General features: G+C 42.3%; 1 protein-coding gene across 1 annotated transcript in view; it reads right to left on the bottom strand.

The window, feature by feature from the left end:
- Window positions 1–17,288, bottom strand: part of LOC139442525 (melatonin receptor type 1C-like) — a 307,981-nt gene that overhangs the window by 151,472 nt on the left and 139,221 nt on the right. The window lies entirely within an intron of this gene.

Here is a 17,288-nt window from a genome sequence, read left to right as displayed (position 1 = left end):
AGGTGAACCATCTATCTCATCTTTTAAAAACTTTATATTCACTTCATTTATGTAACAACATGCAAGAATAGTCAAGTCATTCGATCAATGTTAGTTATGCTTCAAAGCTGGTCCTGTTTCACTGTATCATTTTTTCTAAAGCTTAATACAGACTAAACCATTCATTGAAGTTCTTTGAATATGTATATTGGGAACAATCAACTGTATTTTGTAACAGCTGAAGGTCTTGAATCAAGGAGTGTTTAAAGCTGGCAAAAATTTGTTGTTTATTACTTGGTATCCAATCTGCATTTGGCAAGTAGTTAAGTCACAAGTTAGGTAACAAAAGCCTTGAATTGCCCTCTTGTCACTCCAATATAGGTACAGCCAGCCATTCTTGAAACTGTCCAGTTTCGTAAACAAACAACTTATGATCCATCATAAGAGTGGGCATCAAGAAGGGCCACTAAGAAAGGAGAGGGCATCAAGAGGGGGCACAAAGAAAGGAGAGGGCACTGAGAGTGGGCATCAACAGGGGATGCAAAGAAAAGAGAGGACACTGAGAGTGGGCATCAACAGGGTACACAAGGAAAGGAGAGGGCACTGAGAGTGGGCATCAAGAGGGGACACTAAGAAAGGAGAGGGCACTGAGAGTGGGCATAAACAGGGGACACTAAGAAAGGAGAGGGCACTGAGAGTGGGCATCAAGAGGGGACACTAAGAAAGGAGAGGGCACTGAAAGCGGGCATAAACAGGGGACACAAAGGAAGGAGAGGGCACTGAAAGTGGGCATCAACAGGGGATGCAAAGAAAGGAGAGGGCATCAACAGGGGACACAAAGAAAGGAGAGGGCACTGAGAGTGGGCATCAAGAGGGGACACAAAGAAAGGAGAGGGCACAGAGTGGACATCAAGAGGGGACACAAAGAAAGGAGAGGGCACTGAAAGTGGGCATCAACAGGGGATGCAAAGAAAGGAGAGGGCATCAACAGGGGACACAAAGAAAGGAGAGGGCACTGAGAGTGGACATCAAGAGGGGACACAAAGAAAGGAGAGGGCACTGAAAGTGCATGGGCATCAACAGGGGACACAAAGAAAGGAGAGGGCACTGAAAGTGCATGGGCATCAACAGGGGACACAAAGAAAGGAGAGGGCACTGAAAGTGGGCATCAACAGGGGACACAAAGAAAGGAGAGGGCATCAACAGGGGACACACAGAATGGTTGGGGACCTGAGAGTGGACATCAAGAGGGGACACTTGAAGAATTATGTTTTTATGTTCTGATGAATCCTTCCACAGAAACATTTTCCTGGGTTTTGTATACACCCAGAATGATCTCTGATATACAAACTTACAGAAGATAACAGTACAGATATTTTACACAATCAACTTTCACTTTAATCTGAGGGAATGTGCAAACACCTAACATGCCGAGAATCTAAAGGCACAACTTACCTGATGACATTTTTACATTTTCTACCTCTAGATTGAGGCTCCTTGTCATTCATGTGATGTCTGTGATAAGAACTATATAAGATTATCTTAAATCAATACATGTAAAACATTTCGAATTCATATTGATAATGGTCGAACTCTATCTGATGTTCTGAGTAACAACACATTTGTCTCTAATGGTATAGCAATAGATCCTTCCACAGACAGAATCGTATCATGTGCCCATCATGTACTCTTTTCTAGTAATTTGTTTACTCTCAATTCCACTCTGGTCGAAATTTCACTTATACCTTTAATTTGGAACCCAAAGAAAAAACTTGCAGATTCAAGAAAATAATATTTACATCATCTCATAAGTTGCACAAGATCATTAATGCTTGAGTTATTTTCAGACATTCTTGAATAGGACATTAACTTGGCAAATGACAAATTACATGATATATTTATATCCTCAACTAGGGCTAGGACGGTTACTCGGGTACCTGGGTCAGGTAGGTATTGAATAGGACCCAGGTACCCATAGGACTACCCGGACCTGTGGTTAGCCACGTGATATATTGTTTAATGACAAAAATTATCGAGAACTCTATGGTAACACTACAAGACACTAATGTTCGCATTTCTTTCTGACTAAACACCCATTCCTTGGGACTTTTCATATGGTTGATTAAAGATATAACTTATCTTCAGTGTATGCATGACGAGATAATTTAATACATGTATCTAAAAATGTTTTGCAAGTGCTGTGGACATTTTGTTTATCTTGAGACCTACAGTGGGTACCCGGGTAGGGTCGGGAAATAGGGGGGTGGGTACCCTGGAAGTAAATTTGGACTCGTCCCAGGCCTATCCTCAACATCTTGTTCTGGTGCATATTACCTTATATCCCATCATCATAAGGTTCAAACACCTTGGTATGACAGGGAACACAGAGAGTAGAAGATAGCAAAATACAGATCTGTCAATAAATTTAGATTTAAATGTTAAAATAATCTTGAAAATTACGTTCCTCTTAAAGCCAGATATGGAAAATGTTGTGCCTTAAAAAAGAGATTTTATGAAACTATTATATGTGCTGTGTCAAACATTTCCCCAACGAACCAATTTACACTGGGTGTTTGGATTGATTATTTTAAAGCTTTATTGTCTTCCGATTTAAACAGCATATCACCTAACTTTAATGAGCATGAAGTTAACGCCAGCAACAACCTCTATTGTGATGACTGTATTAAGAACACTCCTTCAGATCAGACTCCCTAGTCTCGTGGCAGAGCGGAACCTCGGGGGTTCGATCCCTGGCTGCGTCATACCAAACAACGTTAATACATGGTACTTGTTGTTACCCTGTCTGGCACTCGGCACTCGGGCTGGTCGGCTCGGAGTCAGTATACTGTGTCTGAGTGGGGTATTCATGTTAAACTGCAGCAAGATATCTCAGTGGGCTAGCACTATAAAATCAGCTTTAGTCTGGACGAGTAAAAGCAGCCACACACACACAAGTCGCTATATAAATACAATAATCTTGAACGCGACGTTAAACCCCATTTCACCTCACCTCACCTACAGATGATTTGCTAAAAGTTGCTATTTCAAGTGAAGAAATCAAAGAAGCAATAAAGTCTGGAGAAGACAGAATTGCATTTAAATTTTATACATTTTCTGAAGCCCTCATACCATACTTGTATTCAATAAAATACTGGACAATGCAATCTTTCCAGAACACTGGAACGTAGGCATGATCATTCCTCTATTTAAATCTGGATCAATGACTGGCCCTAAGAATGACACAGGAATTTCAAAATTAAATGTTCCTGGGAAAATCTTCACTGGTGTAATAGAAAACAGATTGCCAACATGGATTGAAGTAAAGGAACTGATTTCCGATACACAAGCAGGTTTCCATCAGGGATATTCAACACTTTTACATTGCAAATTTTATGTTCAAAATACCTACCGGTATGTAAACGCTGCTTTTATGGTGCATTTAAAAACTTTTAGAAACCCTTTGTTTTGGTTGATCGTAAAAAAAAATGCTGTATATGTCACAAATTAATGGTTGTCATCATAAATTATATAATGTCTTTAAAAATATGCACTTGGGTGTTTAAGCCTGTCTAAAAACCATATCTGGTATTACTGCAAGTTTTCCTACAAACACTGGTGTGAGACAAGGTTGTTGTGAAGGGTAGGGGATACTATGATTGGACATAAACAGGAGATACTCAGAAGGGAGAGGGCATCAACAGGGGACATTAGAAAGGGAGAGGGGACTAAGAGTAGGCATTAACAGGAGACACTAAGAAAGGAGAGGGCACTAAGAGTAGGCATTAACAGGATACACTCAGAAAGGAGTGGGCACCAAGAGTGGGTATCAACAGGAGACACTAAGAAAGGAGAGGGCACTAACAATAGGCATTAACAGGAAACACTAAGAAAGGAGAGGGCACTAAGAGTAGGCATTAACAGGAGACACTAAGAAAGGCGTGGGCACCAAGAGTGGGTATCAACAGGAGACACTAAGAAAGGAGAGGGCATCAACAGGGGGACATTAGAAAGGGAGAGGGCACTAAGAGTAGGCATTAACAGGAGACACTAAGAAAGGAGTGGGCACCAAGAGTGGGTATCAACAAGAAAGGAGAGGGCATCAACAGGGGACATTAGAAAGGGAGAGGGCACTAAGAGTAGGCATCAACAGGAGACACTAAGAAAGGAGAGGGCATCAACAGGGACATTAGAAAGGGAGAGGGCACCATGAGTGGGCATCAACAGGGGACACTAAGAAAGGAGAGATATCAATACTTGAATACATGAATCACAAGAATTCAACCATGCATACCAATTACCTAGGACTACAGTAGCTGATAGTTTTGATGGTGCAGGTCTCACATAAAGGAACACATGAAACAACTTTGGTGACAACAGAAATATTTCAAGCAGGGTAAATATTGCTACATATCACAACTGGCCAAAAAGTATTTCATATTGCAATACATGAAGAGGACACAAAGAATTGGCTCCACAATTACAATTACAAGCTGACCAGAGAACATTTTCAAGAGCACTGATTCAGCTATTTGAAACTAACACTGGAGCTGGGTCTTGTCTTTCTGCCCATTTTAACACACTGGCTACCTAATCCCCTTGTTAACTATATTTAGATGCTGATGACATCAAAGATGTCTTAATTACCATGTTAACCATTCTTGTAATGGAATTAACCTCGTTTCTGTGCTTCCCTCCCATCAGAAGTCTAATGACACATATTCCAAACTGACACAGTTTCGACTCTTGGTAAGAATATAGGTCCCTATCAGCCTCATAATGCTTGTTGCAAGAGGCGACTAAATGGTTTGGGTGGTACGACTTTGGTGACTTGGTTAATTGCATGTCACTATATCCCAAATGAAATGAGCAATACTCATGATGGCAGTCACTGGCTTGTCTGTTCCAGACTCGATTATTTACAGAACTAAAGTTGTAATATTGCTGAGTGCACCTTCCACAACAAGCAAACAAAGTATACTTACATTGATAGCTTCAGGCTCAGGTTTCATCATGTCATCCTATAGCTTTACACACTGAGGACAACTGTACCCAAAAGACTCTTTCTGGGTTCCATCCACAAAACCACATTTTTTTAATCTTTGGAACCATTAACACAAATTCTCTATTGAAAACAGGGACTGGGCTAGGGCTATTTACCTGTCCTGTTGACAGGTTGATTCAAGTCCAGGGGTCACTGTAAACATTTGATCATGACAAGCACCCCAATGACCTTCATTTTTATTTTCAAACAATGGAATGGTAAATAGAATGAATCACTGTTCAGACAATTGGCTATTGGTCTGTCACGTCTATACTTGTCTACTTTTAAGGTCTATGCCATATGATTACTGTAAGTATTTGATAAAGCATGGGAGTTATGATTGTCTTAGCCCTGTAACTGTATTCTGGAACTGGACCCTAGTCACAGCAGTGTCTGCCCACCTGCCTGCCTGCCTGTAGCTGGTATCTTTTCTGTCGGCCTGCATGAAATTTTCCTGCGCCTGCCTGACAGTCTGGCAGATAAATATAAGACTACTCACATATTCAGTTTTATCATAACTCCCAGATTCTCAAGTTATTGTTTGCATTATTTCAACTGAATAAAGAATTTTTCTCTAAATTTCAAAATTGTCAAAATGTCTGAATGGAGGCATGTTACTTTGAAGATGAGCAGGCAACATTTATGGGTCACCTGCCCGACTGTCTTGTTGGGTTTTAATGTTATTTCAAACACTGGGTTACAGTGACATTGCTGCAATGTTACTGTGACATAATCCCTATTCAATCACTAATCTTTAAACCAATAAACAGGCTGACATTTGGATGTAGACTCGTATTATATCATCAGATCCTAGTCCTTGCCAATAACGCTCAGTGTTTTATCACCAACGTATAGACATATAATCAGTTGGATAGTTGTGCAAGACATCATTTGATCAATATCACAACATTAACATTAAAACTGTTGGTACAGCTGCCGTAAACTCTATCTGCACGAAATACAACTTCATGAAAGTTATGTCATAGCAGGTGATTTAGTACAACCTATGTATGAATGAACATTTCATTCCAAAGGCTCATCACCCTAAAGTCAGAACATGTACCAGTATATGGCTTGAATCACTTTACTGCCATTAATTTAGAATACTAATATCAATGTTAATCCCCATTGTATTCAACATTGACTGTCCGCCATCCTGAATATGTGAGCAACTATGTGCCTCGTGATTTACTGTTTTTTTAGATTTATGACCTAATCCGTGTCAGATGACCTTGGATATAAGCCTTGGTCCAGAGATGAAAATAGAAGAAAGTTTTACCCTCAGCCTAGCTCGGGTTAGGCAAGGTGCTCCGGGGCACCCACACCACCACTGCTATTATTATGTGCTGACCTGATACATACTGCTTCTTGTATATATTATAAAATAAACTTGTATAGACTCCATGTTGCCACTTCCTGCCGAGACCTGTACATTGACCCCCTGCACATAGAAATTTTCAAATAATCATTATATATAACGTTTGTACGTCTCTCATGCATGCAGACAACACGTTAATTACATGAACAGTCTGCAACAGGGACCACTCTTCCGGAGCTGAAACCTAGTCTTGTAGTTGAGGACTTTCTTTATATTCACAGAATGTACTAGAGACCAGTGGAATTAACATCATGAGGGTTCTTAAAAAATACAAGGATTTGCTTGACATTTTTGCTATCTCAGAAAAGAACTGAGTCAAAAGATTTGATTTTTCCATTTTGTACACCACTATCCTACATGACAAATCCATGGGGCTTTAGTTACAAAACATGGTGACAGATAGTTACGTATCTTTATACTCAGAGGTCCAGGACAATTTGTCAAAAAAGAAAGCAAATGCCATCTGAAGTAAACTGAAAAAACAATATGTGAAATGTTAGACTTTCTCATTTGGGGGTAAGACATTAAGGCAGCAGTTCCAGGCTTTGCATTCTCCAGCTCACAACTTTTGAGGTACAATCGAGCATGCTTTTTCCAAGATTTCAAAGAGATCCTACCACTCTTGCTCAGAAGTTGTTTGATCAAGGTTATAACATTCAAAGCCTCTGTAAAGTTTTCAAAACATCTTATGGTAGACATGTAAAGGACATTTAAAAATTTGATGCATCAGTGATGTCCGATGCAACTCCCTATTTTGACTGCTACCAAATGTCTTCGTGTTTTATTCAGGTGAACCATCAACTTGCCTTTGCATGTAATAACAGTTCACAGGAGCTAATGAAAATCATGTCAAATTGAAAAAACAATTTGGGTACATTTTTTGTACAGTCTGCAGTCCATGCCAAGACATTACTGATAACCTGGCTGTCCGTTAAAAGTCTCTTGATATCAGAAGCAGTTTATATATCTATATGCAGCTGGCTCAGGGGAATTATACCACCAGTTAAGTTGAATGTGTTTCCACAAGAAAACAATTTAAATTCAGAGAGGCATATAAACAAGAGTGAGTGAGTGAGTATGGTTTTACGCCGTTTTTAGCAATGTTCCAGCAATATCATGGCAGGGGACACCAGAAATGGGCTTCGCACATTGTACCCATGTCGGGAATCGAACCCATGTCTTCAGTGTGACGAGCGAACACTTTAACCACTAGGCTACCCGACCGGCCCATATAAACAAAAAAACAGTATTGTCGCTATCCTCGACCATATGGCACAATAGAATTTGGTTTGTTCATATATTAGTAAACAAACATGGAGAAAGGAGGGCAGCTCTAGAAAATAGAAATACGGCATCTTCACAAGTTTACTGGAACCTATAGTAAATGGCCTAATTGTAAGCACTAAAACATTATTAATCCACTACAAGGAAGTAAGCAGTTTCGGGGGCCACTTGAAGATTATAGTACAAACCATTCCCAGGCAAATTCTGTTGTAAAATAAAAACAATTCTGGAGCTAAAATGACTAAATATTATGGTAAAACATAACTCTTTCCCTCTCAATGATTAATACAAACTCACTTTTCAAATAGAAATAATTTCACAAAATGTCATCATTAACAGTAATTAACAAAACATTATGCAATTAAATATGCCTCTTGTCACTGATAGTTTCATAATAAAATATCAAACGGTTTCTGAGTTATGCTCTGAAAACATATGCTACACATATTCGAGTCTGAGTCTGATTTGGTGCCACGGAAAGACAAACGAAATATCTTTCATAGAAATACGAAAACATCAAAAGGCACCAATTCAGCATGTCTTTGATACATATGCAAAGTTTCATAATAAAATACCAAAGGGTTTCCGAGTTATGTTCCGATTGTGACACGTATTTGAATCTGAGTGCGGTTTGTTGCCTGGAAATGCAAAAATATTTTTTGTCAGAAATGCCAAAACTTCAAACGGCACCCTTTCAGGCCTTGTCTGATACATATGCAAAGTTTCATAATGTAATATTAAACAGTTTCCAAGCTATGCTCCGGAAACAAAACCTGACGGACAGCAACCATTTCTATATCCCCCTCCCACTTGTGGTGGGGGAGAATAATAGGTACCAGTATTGTGTGGCACTGATCTCATTGTAGCTGGTACAAAATAATACTTGCATACTTGCAAACTTTCACAGTATTGATCAGAACTGACCTCACTGTAGCAGGACAAAATAATACTTGATTATATGCACAATATTGTGCAGTACTGACCTCAATGTAAACGGGACATAAAATACTTGAATAAATGGGCAGTATTGTGAAGCACAATCTTGAAAGTGAGCAGCTTCTTACCAGATATTCCCTTTTGAATCTGGTGATTTATACAAGAATTTAATTGGCATAACATCAAAATGTCATTCTAAGCTGAACCTAAATAACAGTAACATTATAATTCACCATACATATTTGTACTACAAAGGTGCTGATAAATCATTTATGGAAAGTCCAGTATGAGCAGAAAAGAGAGCCAAAAATACAATAAATCCACATTATCAAAATGTCATTGCTTTTAATTCTCACCAACATGTGAATACGAACATTTCCCTTCTCAAAGCAGCCATAAATTTTACAGAACAGAGTTACTGAATCAACATGATCCAATGATCCTTCACAAACACACCAGTTGACAGTTAGAACAAGATTCAGGGACAATAACATAACAGCTTCATATCTCATTCTGAAACAGATCATGGAGGTTACGGCTGCGCTGATAAAACACCAGCACATAAATGGTTCTCTTTGATGGGTAATGTACACTCTGGGGGTCAGTGCGTCCTTTCATTTTGATAAAACATCCCCCAATATATCTGGATCTCAGGCTTGCAGTACACAAATGGAATATTACGGAGACCTCGATCTTCTGACAAAGCCATAACGTCTACACGACACATTTCAGGATCACACATTGACATAAAGCTGCTCCCAAGGGCAGGATTTAACACTAATGTTGATAACATTGTCTCCTGCATATTGTAGTTTTGATACAGGCAAAATAGTCCGTTTTTACGAATTCAGCATTGTGTTATACAGACAAACCCAGTGAAAACAACCATCAGTGTTACATGCATCTACATTACAGTATCCAAGTCTAATCTGCAGTTGTCCAAAACAGAATGTTTGGTCACGATTGTATCTTTTTATAATTCATGCTAATTTGTTTATGTTCATAAATGAAGATTGATGTGACATATTTTTTTTTTTATTCCTTGCAGTGAGATCATGCATGAATCTTAAAGTCGAACTGAAAAAACATAAAATAATGCCATATTGTATTTTCACTAAATGAAACTGACTTCCACCAAGGATTTGGAAAATACTCAATCCTGATGGGAGTTTTCAAATAACAATGACAACCTGTGCTAATTTAACATCTTAAACCTCATAGTGTTCATTCATTTCCAAACTCAATTTAGTGAAGTTAGTGAAGGATGGCAGGAAAGTTCTGAGCCTAATAATGCTGCACTGCCTTCATGGAGTTGCTAATTATTTTTCGACATTATAAGTTGTAGCAGGATCATGAGGGGTACATGGGGTTTTATGCCTCCCTCATTATGTTTCATACCACTCGCTTCCAGGACGCATAAAATTCCATGTACCCCTTGTGATCCTGCTACGAGTTTATCTTACCGACATGTTTGAGTATGACATTGTAAAAGAATTCAAACAAATTCAAAATTGATAGAAAACAGCTGTTCGATTGGGCTGAGGTCAGCTTGCTCTATGCCAAGTGACTTCCATTGACTTGGAAAAAGCTGTGCGTTATTTTGCTTTGAAGCTGGGTTTATTTGATTTATTCTTGCTCTCAGACATCCACGTGCAGCCTGATTTGCCCATGGTGGGGTATATGAAATTTATTCCCCTCCAAGGTTGGTTACATAGTATTTTACCAAGAACATGTGGACCAATCAAATCTCATCATTCTGACATGGAGGAATGATAAAATCTCCTCATCAGACAGAATATAGTATGATAATGCAGTTGTGGGCTTTATATTCTCAAGGAAATGTTTAATACTGTTATCATACCCCTGGCTGTTGAGCGTGATGCAGGGAGTAACAAAGATCTCTAATGACCTGTGTATCTATTGTTCCGCTTAAAGTACCACAAAGAATGTGGAATATCACTTTACACCAATATATCTGAAGATAAATCATTATTTGTCACTTCATTTTTGCACTATTTTCAAATTAAAATTTACTTGAAAACTTTTAATGAGTCTATTCTAAACATATTTTTGGGGAAAATATGAATCTTTATTCAACTGGCACTTTCTAAAAGTGATTCAAGAGTGTTTTAATAGACAAATGCACCAAGGGAATTCAGGTTAACTATCAAAGATCTCTGAAATGGCAAATTCATCACAGTGTCTAAAAACTCTGATTGATCACATGAAAATGGATGTATAGATGCAATTGTTTTGCCGTTACCTTGAGGGTCCGAAGTCAAACCTTACAACCAGTTAACCAAATTGTGTTAAAAAGGGTCAGACAAAAAATGATAAGGCACATACCAAAGCTCCAGAAAAAAATTAAGACTATTCAACTCACTTCCAACATGAGAATCAAACCACAAAATGGCAGCAAAACTGTACTCTATGTGTTATTATAGAAAATTTATGTAATCTGAGAGAACAGTTGAACCCTTCAGGAATACAAGCTTTGCAGAATAGGTTTCCTTTCTCTCAATCAGGCTGTGCCAAAACTGAGTCCCTGGGGCAATTCTGTTGCATTGTTTCGAGAAAATGTGTTGTTAACCTAGCAAAGCCAGTAAGCTGATACAAATGTTAAGGGTCACAAAAAAAGGAAAACATGTATATTTTGAAATTTGAATCTGTAATTAAGGTTTTAGAAGTAACATCAGATGACCTGGTTGTTCTGTAGTCAAGCAAATGCAGAAAGGATTAAGTGTTTCACATAGGAATGTAATGACTTTCATTACCAGTATGTGTACAAAGAATCCAATAATTATAACTTTTTATAGATAATACACATTCCGCTTATCTTCACACTGCAAGTATTTATAAAAGCGGAGAAACTGGTTTCCTTCTCACAAATAAATCAAATTGTTAACAAGAAAAAATATTTTTGTTTTTTTAGCTGCAAGATTTTTGTAAACATTTCATATTGTTATCTGATGGCGTGGTGGGATTTCAGAAACATTATTGACCATAGTGGTATAGAAAAGATGGTATTATCATAACACTCAACAGGAGTATGTACTGTAGCTCACCTGCATGACATTTAGTTTTGGCTGTGCGTTCGGTTCCAAATTAGCACGGTTAAATCTACAGGTAACCTATTTTTTTAGCATGTGCTTCTACAGCATCCAAAATGATTTCAAATTATGATCCCAATTTGTTGGATGCTGCTCACTATATTTTGGTCCATATTTGAATAACTGACGGTTGTTATTATTTGTTTGTTTGTTGCTTAACGCTGCACGCAGCAATATTCCAGCTATATGACGGCGGTCTGTAAAATAATCGAGTATGGACCAGACAATCCAGCGATGAGCATCAATCCACGCAATTGAGATCAACCAAGTCAGCGAGCCTGACCACTCGATCCTGTTAGTCGCCTTTTATGGCAAGCATGGGTTGCTGAAGAGCTATTCTACCTCGTATCTTCACGGGTAGGTTGTTATTGCCAACAATAGAGAAGTCACCTGTGATTATATTGCCTACAGGTTGGTGGCAGTTATAATGATGACTCTTGGCAGCCACAATTAATAGAACTTGAGCTATCAAGTCTATGTTCTAGAACACATTCCAATAAATAAACAATCAAGATGATATTGTGTTTGTAGGACTGCCATTGTTGGTGGGTCCTGAAATGTAAAATAATGTGGGACAACTGATTTTTGTCTGACAAGGTTACTTAAATTCATGGCATCAATTCCCTTGTTTGCACATTTCAAATTCAACCACCGATCTTTGGTCTGATTTAGTTTCGGGTTTGGCCAGACATCTCAAAGCAACATCAAGAACTATACTCTCAAGGCAATACTGTGGGCTCGTATTGCTTGCAGACTCACCTATCAGCAAAAGTTGCTGGAACAGAGTATAGTCTGTTCAGCCCCAATATCTCCTGAAAGAAAGGCAACAAATGAATGGGATCATTTGACCTTCATGACAATGGCTGTGTCGATGTCTTTGGGATGCCCAAAACAGACTCAAAACATTGACGTTGGCAGTTTGTTGATTTTGAAAGACTTTGTCATTACATCCCAATGGCATTGCTGTACACAACCATGGAACCCAATGATTTTCTCTCAATACATTAACGATGGCAGTTCATTGGTTACAAAGACTTCATTTAGTAATTATATCCAAAAGACATTGCTGTAAGCAACCATCGAATCCAATGATTTTCTCTGGACATGAAGCAGTCCATGGAAGAATAATTTGAAAGTCAAAGTTCACATGCAGAAACATGTTCCTTAATCGCAATTGTCATGTGACTTTATCAACCTTGACCAATCTGATACAAAGAACTTTCCAACTAACAACTATGGACACAACCCATCGATATCTGTTCAGGAGATAATCTGGAAATGAGTTCTAGATCACAATATCATGTGGACTCAATCTGTCTTTAAAGAGAGACTACATGCCTAAACCACATTTGGAGGAGATTCATTTTGATTTAGTTGATTTATGAACAAATAACAGTTGCTAGCACTGAAGAAAGTTTGCTTGCCTTCATCCAAGTGAGCTTAAAACTTTCTCTTCAAACAGAAACACAACCTTTGACATAACAAGGAATGTGAGATTAAAAAAAAAATAGAGCTGAAATGTCACAGCTATCAGACCTATGCCTTCCTTACAACTTGTAATGTGCCAAAATGAAGTTGTATATGTGTAAAATCTGTCATTACAGACATGTCAAATCCCAACATAAACATGCAGATTTAACAAACACCATCATTACTTACTGAGAGAGACAGCACAGGAAGGAAGCCTTCATTTTTCTGTCGCCGGTTGTAGAGTAGTGAGCACAAAAGAAGCTATTTATGTCTAAGTTTGACATTTGGAGTCATTCACCTGGTAACCCTTTGGTTCACTTGGAATAAATAGACATTCATTAATTTCCCTGTGGCTTGTGACAGCAAAAATAAAATAAAAGTTGAGATGCATGCAAGAGAAATATTATGTAAATATCATCTATCTATCATTTTCTTTTTAAGGATTTATACAGGTGCTAATGGGGTTTCCTTTGCTTGGTAGTTAGCCCCAGAGGTTGGTGTGTTGGTGGTTGGTGTGTTGGTGGGTACATAGATTGGTGTAGTGGTGGTTGGTGTGGTGGTGGTGGTGGTGGCTGGGTACATAGGTTGGTGTGTTGGTGGTGGGTTACATAGGTTGGTGTGGTGGTGGTGGTGGGGTACATAAGCTGGTGTGGTGGTGGTGGTGGGGTACATAAGCTGGTGTGGTGGTGGTGGTGGGGTACATAGGTTGGTGTGGTGCTGGTGGTGGCTGGGTACATAGGTTGGTGTGGTGCTGGTGGGTTACATAGGTTGGTGTGGTGGTGGTGGGGTACATAAGCTGGTGTGGTGGTGGTGGTGGGGTACATAGGTTTGTGTGGCGGTGGTGGTGGGGTACATAGGTTTGAGTGGTGGTGGCAGTGGGGTACATAGGTTGGTGTGGTGGTGGTGGTGGTGGTGGTGGGGTACATAGGTTGGTATTGTGGTGGGGTACATAGGTTGGTGTGGTGGTGGTGGCGGGGTTACATAGGTTGGTGTGGTGGTGGTGGCGGGGGTACATAGGTTGGTGTGGTGGTGGTGGCGGGGTACATAGGTTGGTGTGGTGGTGGTGGCGGGGTTACATAGGTTGGTGTGGTGGTGGTGGTGGTGGTGGTGGTGGGGTACATAGGTTGGTGTGGTGGTGGTGGCGGGGGTACATAGGTTGGTGTGGTGGTGGTGGCGGGGGTACATAGGTTGGTGTGGTGGTGGTGGCGGGGTTACATAGGTTGGTGTGGTGGTGGTGGCGGGGTACATAGGTTGGTGTGGTGGTGGTGGCGGGGTTACATAGGTTGGTGTGGTGGTGGTGGTGGTTGGGTACATACGTTGGTGTGGTGGTGGGGTACATAGGTTGGTGTGGTGGTGGGGTACATAGGTTGGTGTGGTGGTGGTGGTGGTGGGGTACATAGGTTGGTGTGGTGCTGGTGGCGGGGTACATAGGTTTGTGTGGCGGTGGTGGTGGGGTACATAGGTTTGTGTGGTGGTGGCAGTGGGGTACATAGGTTGGTGTGGTGGTGGTGGTGGTGGTGGTGGTGGTGGTGGGGTACATAGGTTGGTGTTGTGGTGGGGTACATAGGTTGGTGTGGTGGTGGTGGCGGGGTTACATAGGTTGGTGTGGTGGTGGTGGTGGTTGGGTACATAGGTTGGTGTGGTGGTGGGGTACATAGGTTGGTGTGGTGGTGGTGGTGGGGTACATAGGTTGGTGTGGTGGTGGTGGGGTACATAGGTTGGTGTGGTGATGGTGGCAGGGTACATAGATTGGTGATGGGGTAGGTTGGTGTGGTGGTGGTGGTGGTTGGGTACGTAGGTTGGTGTGGTGGTGGGGTACATAGGTTGGTGTGGTGGTGGGGTACATAGGTTGGTGTGGTGGTGGTGGTGGGGTACATAGGTTGGTGTGGTGCTGGTGGCGGGGTACATAGGTTTGTGTGGCGGTGGTGGTGGGGTACATAGGTTTGTGTGGTGGTGGTGGTGGTGGTGGTGGTGGGGTACATAGGTTGGTGTTGTGGTGGGGTACATAGGTTGGTGTGGTGGTGGGGTACATAGGTTGGTGTGGTGGTGGTGGCGGGGTTACATAGGTTGGTGTGGTGGTGGTGGTGGTTGGGTACATATGTTGGTGTGGTGGTGGGGTACATAGGTTGGTGTGGTGGTGGTGGTGGGGTACATAGGTTGGTGTGGTGGTGGTGGGGTACATAGGTTGGTGTGGTGATGGTGGCAGGGTACATAGATTGGTGTGGTGGTGGTGGTGGTTGGGTACATAGGTTGGTGTGGTGGTGGGGTACATAGGTTGGTGTGGTGGTGGTGGTGGGGTACATAGGTTGGTGTGGTGGTGGTGGGGTACATAGGTTGGTGTGGTGATGGTGGCAGGGTACATAGATTGGTGATGGGGTAGGTTGGTGTGGTGGTGGTGGTGGTTGGGTACGTAGGTTGGTGTGGTGGTGGGGTACATAGGTTGGTGTGGTGGTGGGGTACATAGGTTGGTGATGGGGTAGGTTGGTGTGGTGGTGGCGGGGTACATAGGTTAGTATGGTGGTGGTGGGGTAGGTTGGTGTGGTGGTGGTGGGGTACATAGGTTAGTGTGGTGGTGGTGGGGTAGGTTTGGTGTGGTGGTGGTGGTGGGGTACATAGGTTGGTGTGGTGGTGGTGGCGGGGTTACATAGGTTGGTGTGGTGGTGGTGGCGGGGGTACATAGGTTGGTGTGGTGGTGGTGGCGGGGTTACATAGGTTGGTGTGGTGGTGGTGGTGTTTGGGTACATACGTTGGTGTGGTGGTGGGGTACATAGGTTGGTGTGGTGGTGGGGTACATAGGTTGGTGTGGTGGTGGTGGTGGTGGGGTACATAGGTTGGTGTGGTGCTGGTGGCGGGGTACATAGGTTTGTGTGGCGGTGGTGGTGGGGTACATAGGTTTGTGTGGTGGTGGCAGTGGGGTACATAGGTTGGTGTGGTGGTGGTGGTGGTGGTGGTGGTGGGGTACATAGGTTGGTGTTGTGGTGGGGTACATAGGTTGGTGTGGTGGTGGTGGCGGGGTTACATAGGTTGGTGTGGTGGTGGTGGTGGTGGTTGGGTACATAGGTTGGTGTGGTGGTGGGGTACATAGGTTGGTGTGGTGGTGGTGGTGGGGTACATAGGTTGGTGTGGTGGTGGTGGGGTACATAGGTTGGTGTGGTGATGGTGGCAGGGTACATAGATTGGTGATGGGGTAGGTTGGTGTGGTGGTGGTGGTGGTTGGGTACGTAGGTTGGTGTGGTGGTGGGGTACATAGGTTGGTGTGGTGGTGGGGTACATAGGTTGGTGTGGTGGTGGTGGTGGGGTACATAAGTTGGTGTGGTGCTGGTGGCAGGGTACATAGGTTTGTGTGGCGGTGGTGGTGGGGTACATAGGTTTGTGTGGTGGTGGCAGTGGGGTACATAGGTTGGTGTGGTGGTGGTGGTGGTGGTGGTGGTGGTGGTGGGGTACATAGGTTGGTGTTGTGGTGGGGTACATAGGTTGGTGTGGTGGTGGTGGCGGGGTTACATAGGTTGGTGTGGTGGTGGTGGTGGTTGGGTACATAGGTTGGTGTGGTGGTGGGGTACATAGGTTGGTGTGGTGGTGGGGTACATAGGTTGGTGTGGTGGTGGTGGTGGGGTACATAGGTTGGTGTGGTGGTGGTGGGGTACATAGGTTGGTGTGGTGATGGTGGCAGGGTACATAGATTGGTGATGGGGTAGGTTGGTGTGGTGGTGGCGGGGTACATAGGTTAGTGTGGTGGTGGTGGGGTAGGTTGGTGTGGTGGTGGTGGGGTACATAGGTTAGTGTGGTGGTGGTGGGGTAGGTTTGGTGTGGTGGTGGTGGTGGGGTACATAGGTTGGTGTGGTGGTGGTGGTGGGGTACATAGGTTGGTGTGGTGGTGGTGGGGTAGGTTGATGTGGTGGTGGTGGTGGGGGGGGGGGGCGGGGGGGGGGGTACATAGGTCGATGTGTTGGTTGGGTAGATGAACTGGGTGGTAGTGAGTTCTGAGGTGAGGTGAATTGGGTTTAACGTCGCGTCCAAGATTATTGCACGTATATAGCGACGTGCATGTACGTGTGTGTGTTTGTGTGGCTGCTTGTACTAGTCCGGACTG

The sequence above is a fragment of the Haliotis cracherodii genome, unplaced genomic scaffold (genome assembly GCF_022045235.1).
Source record: "Haliotis cracherodii isolate W230 unplaced genomic scaffold, xgHalCrac1.p SCAF_5, whole genome shotgun sequence".
In the NCBI taxonomy this organism is placed as follows: Eukaryota; Metazoa; Mollusca; class Gastropoda; order Lepetellida; family Haliotidae; genus Haliotis; species Haliotis cracherodii.
The sequence above is the reverse complement of the archived record's forward strand: the minus strand, read 5'-3'. Positions and strand labels throughout refer to the sequence as shown.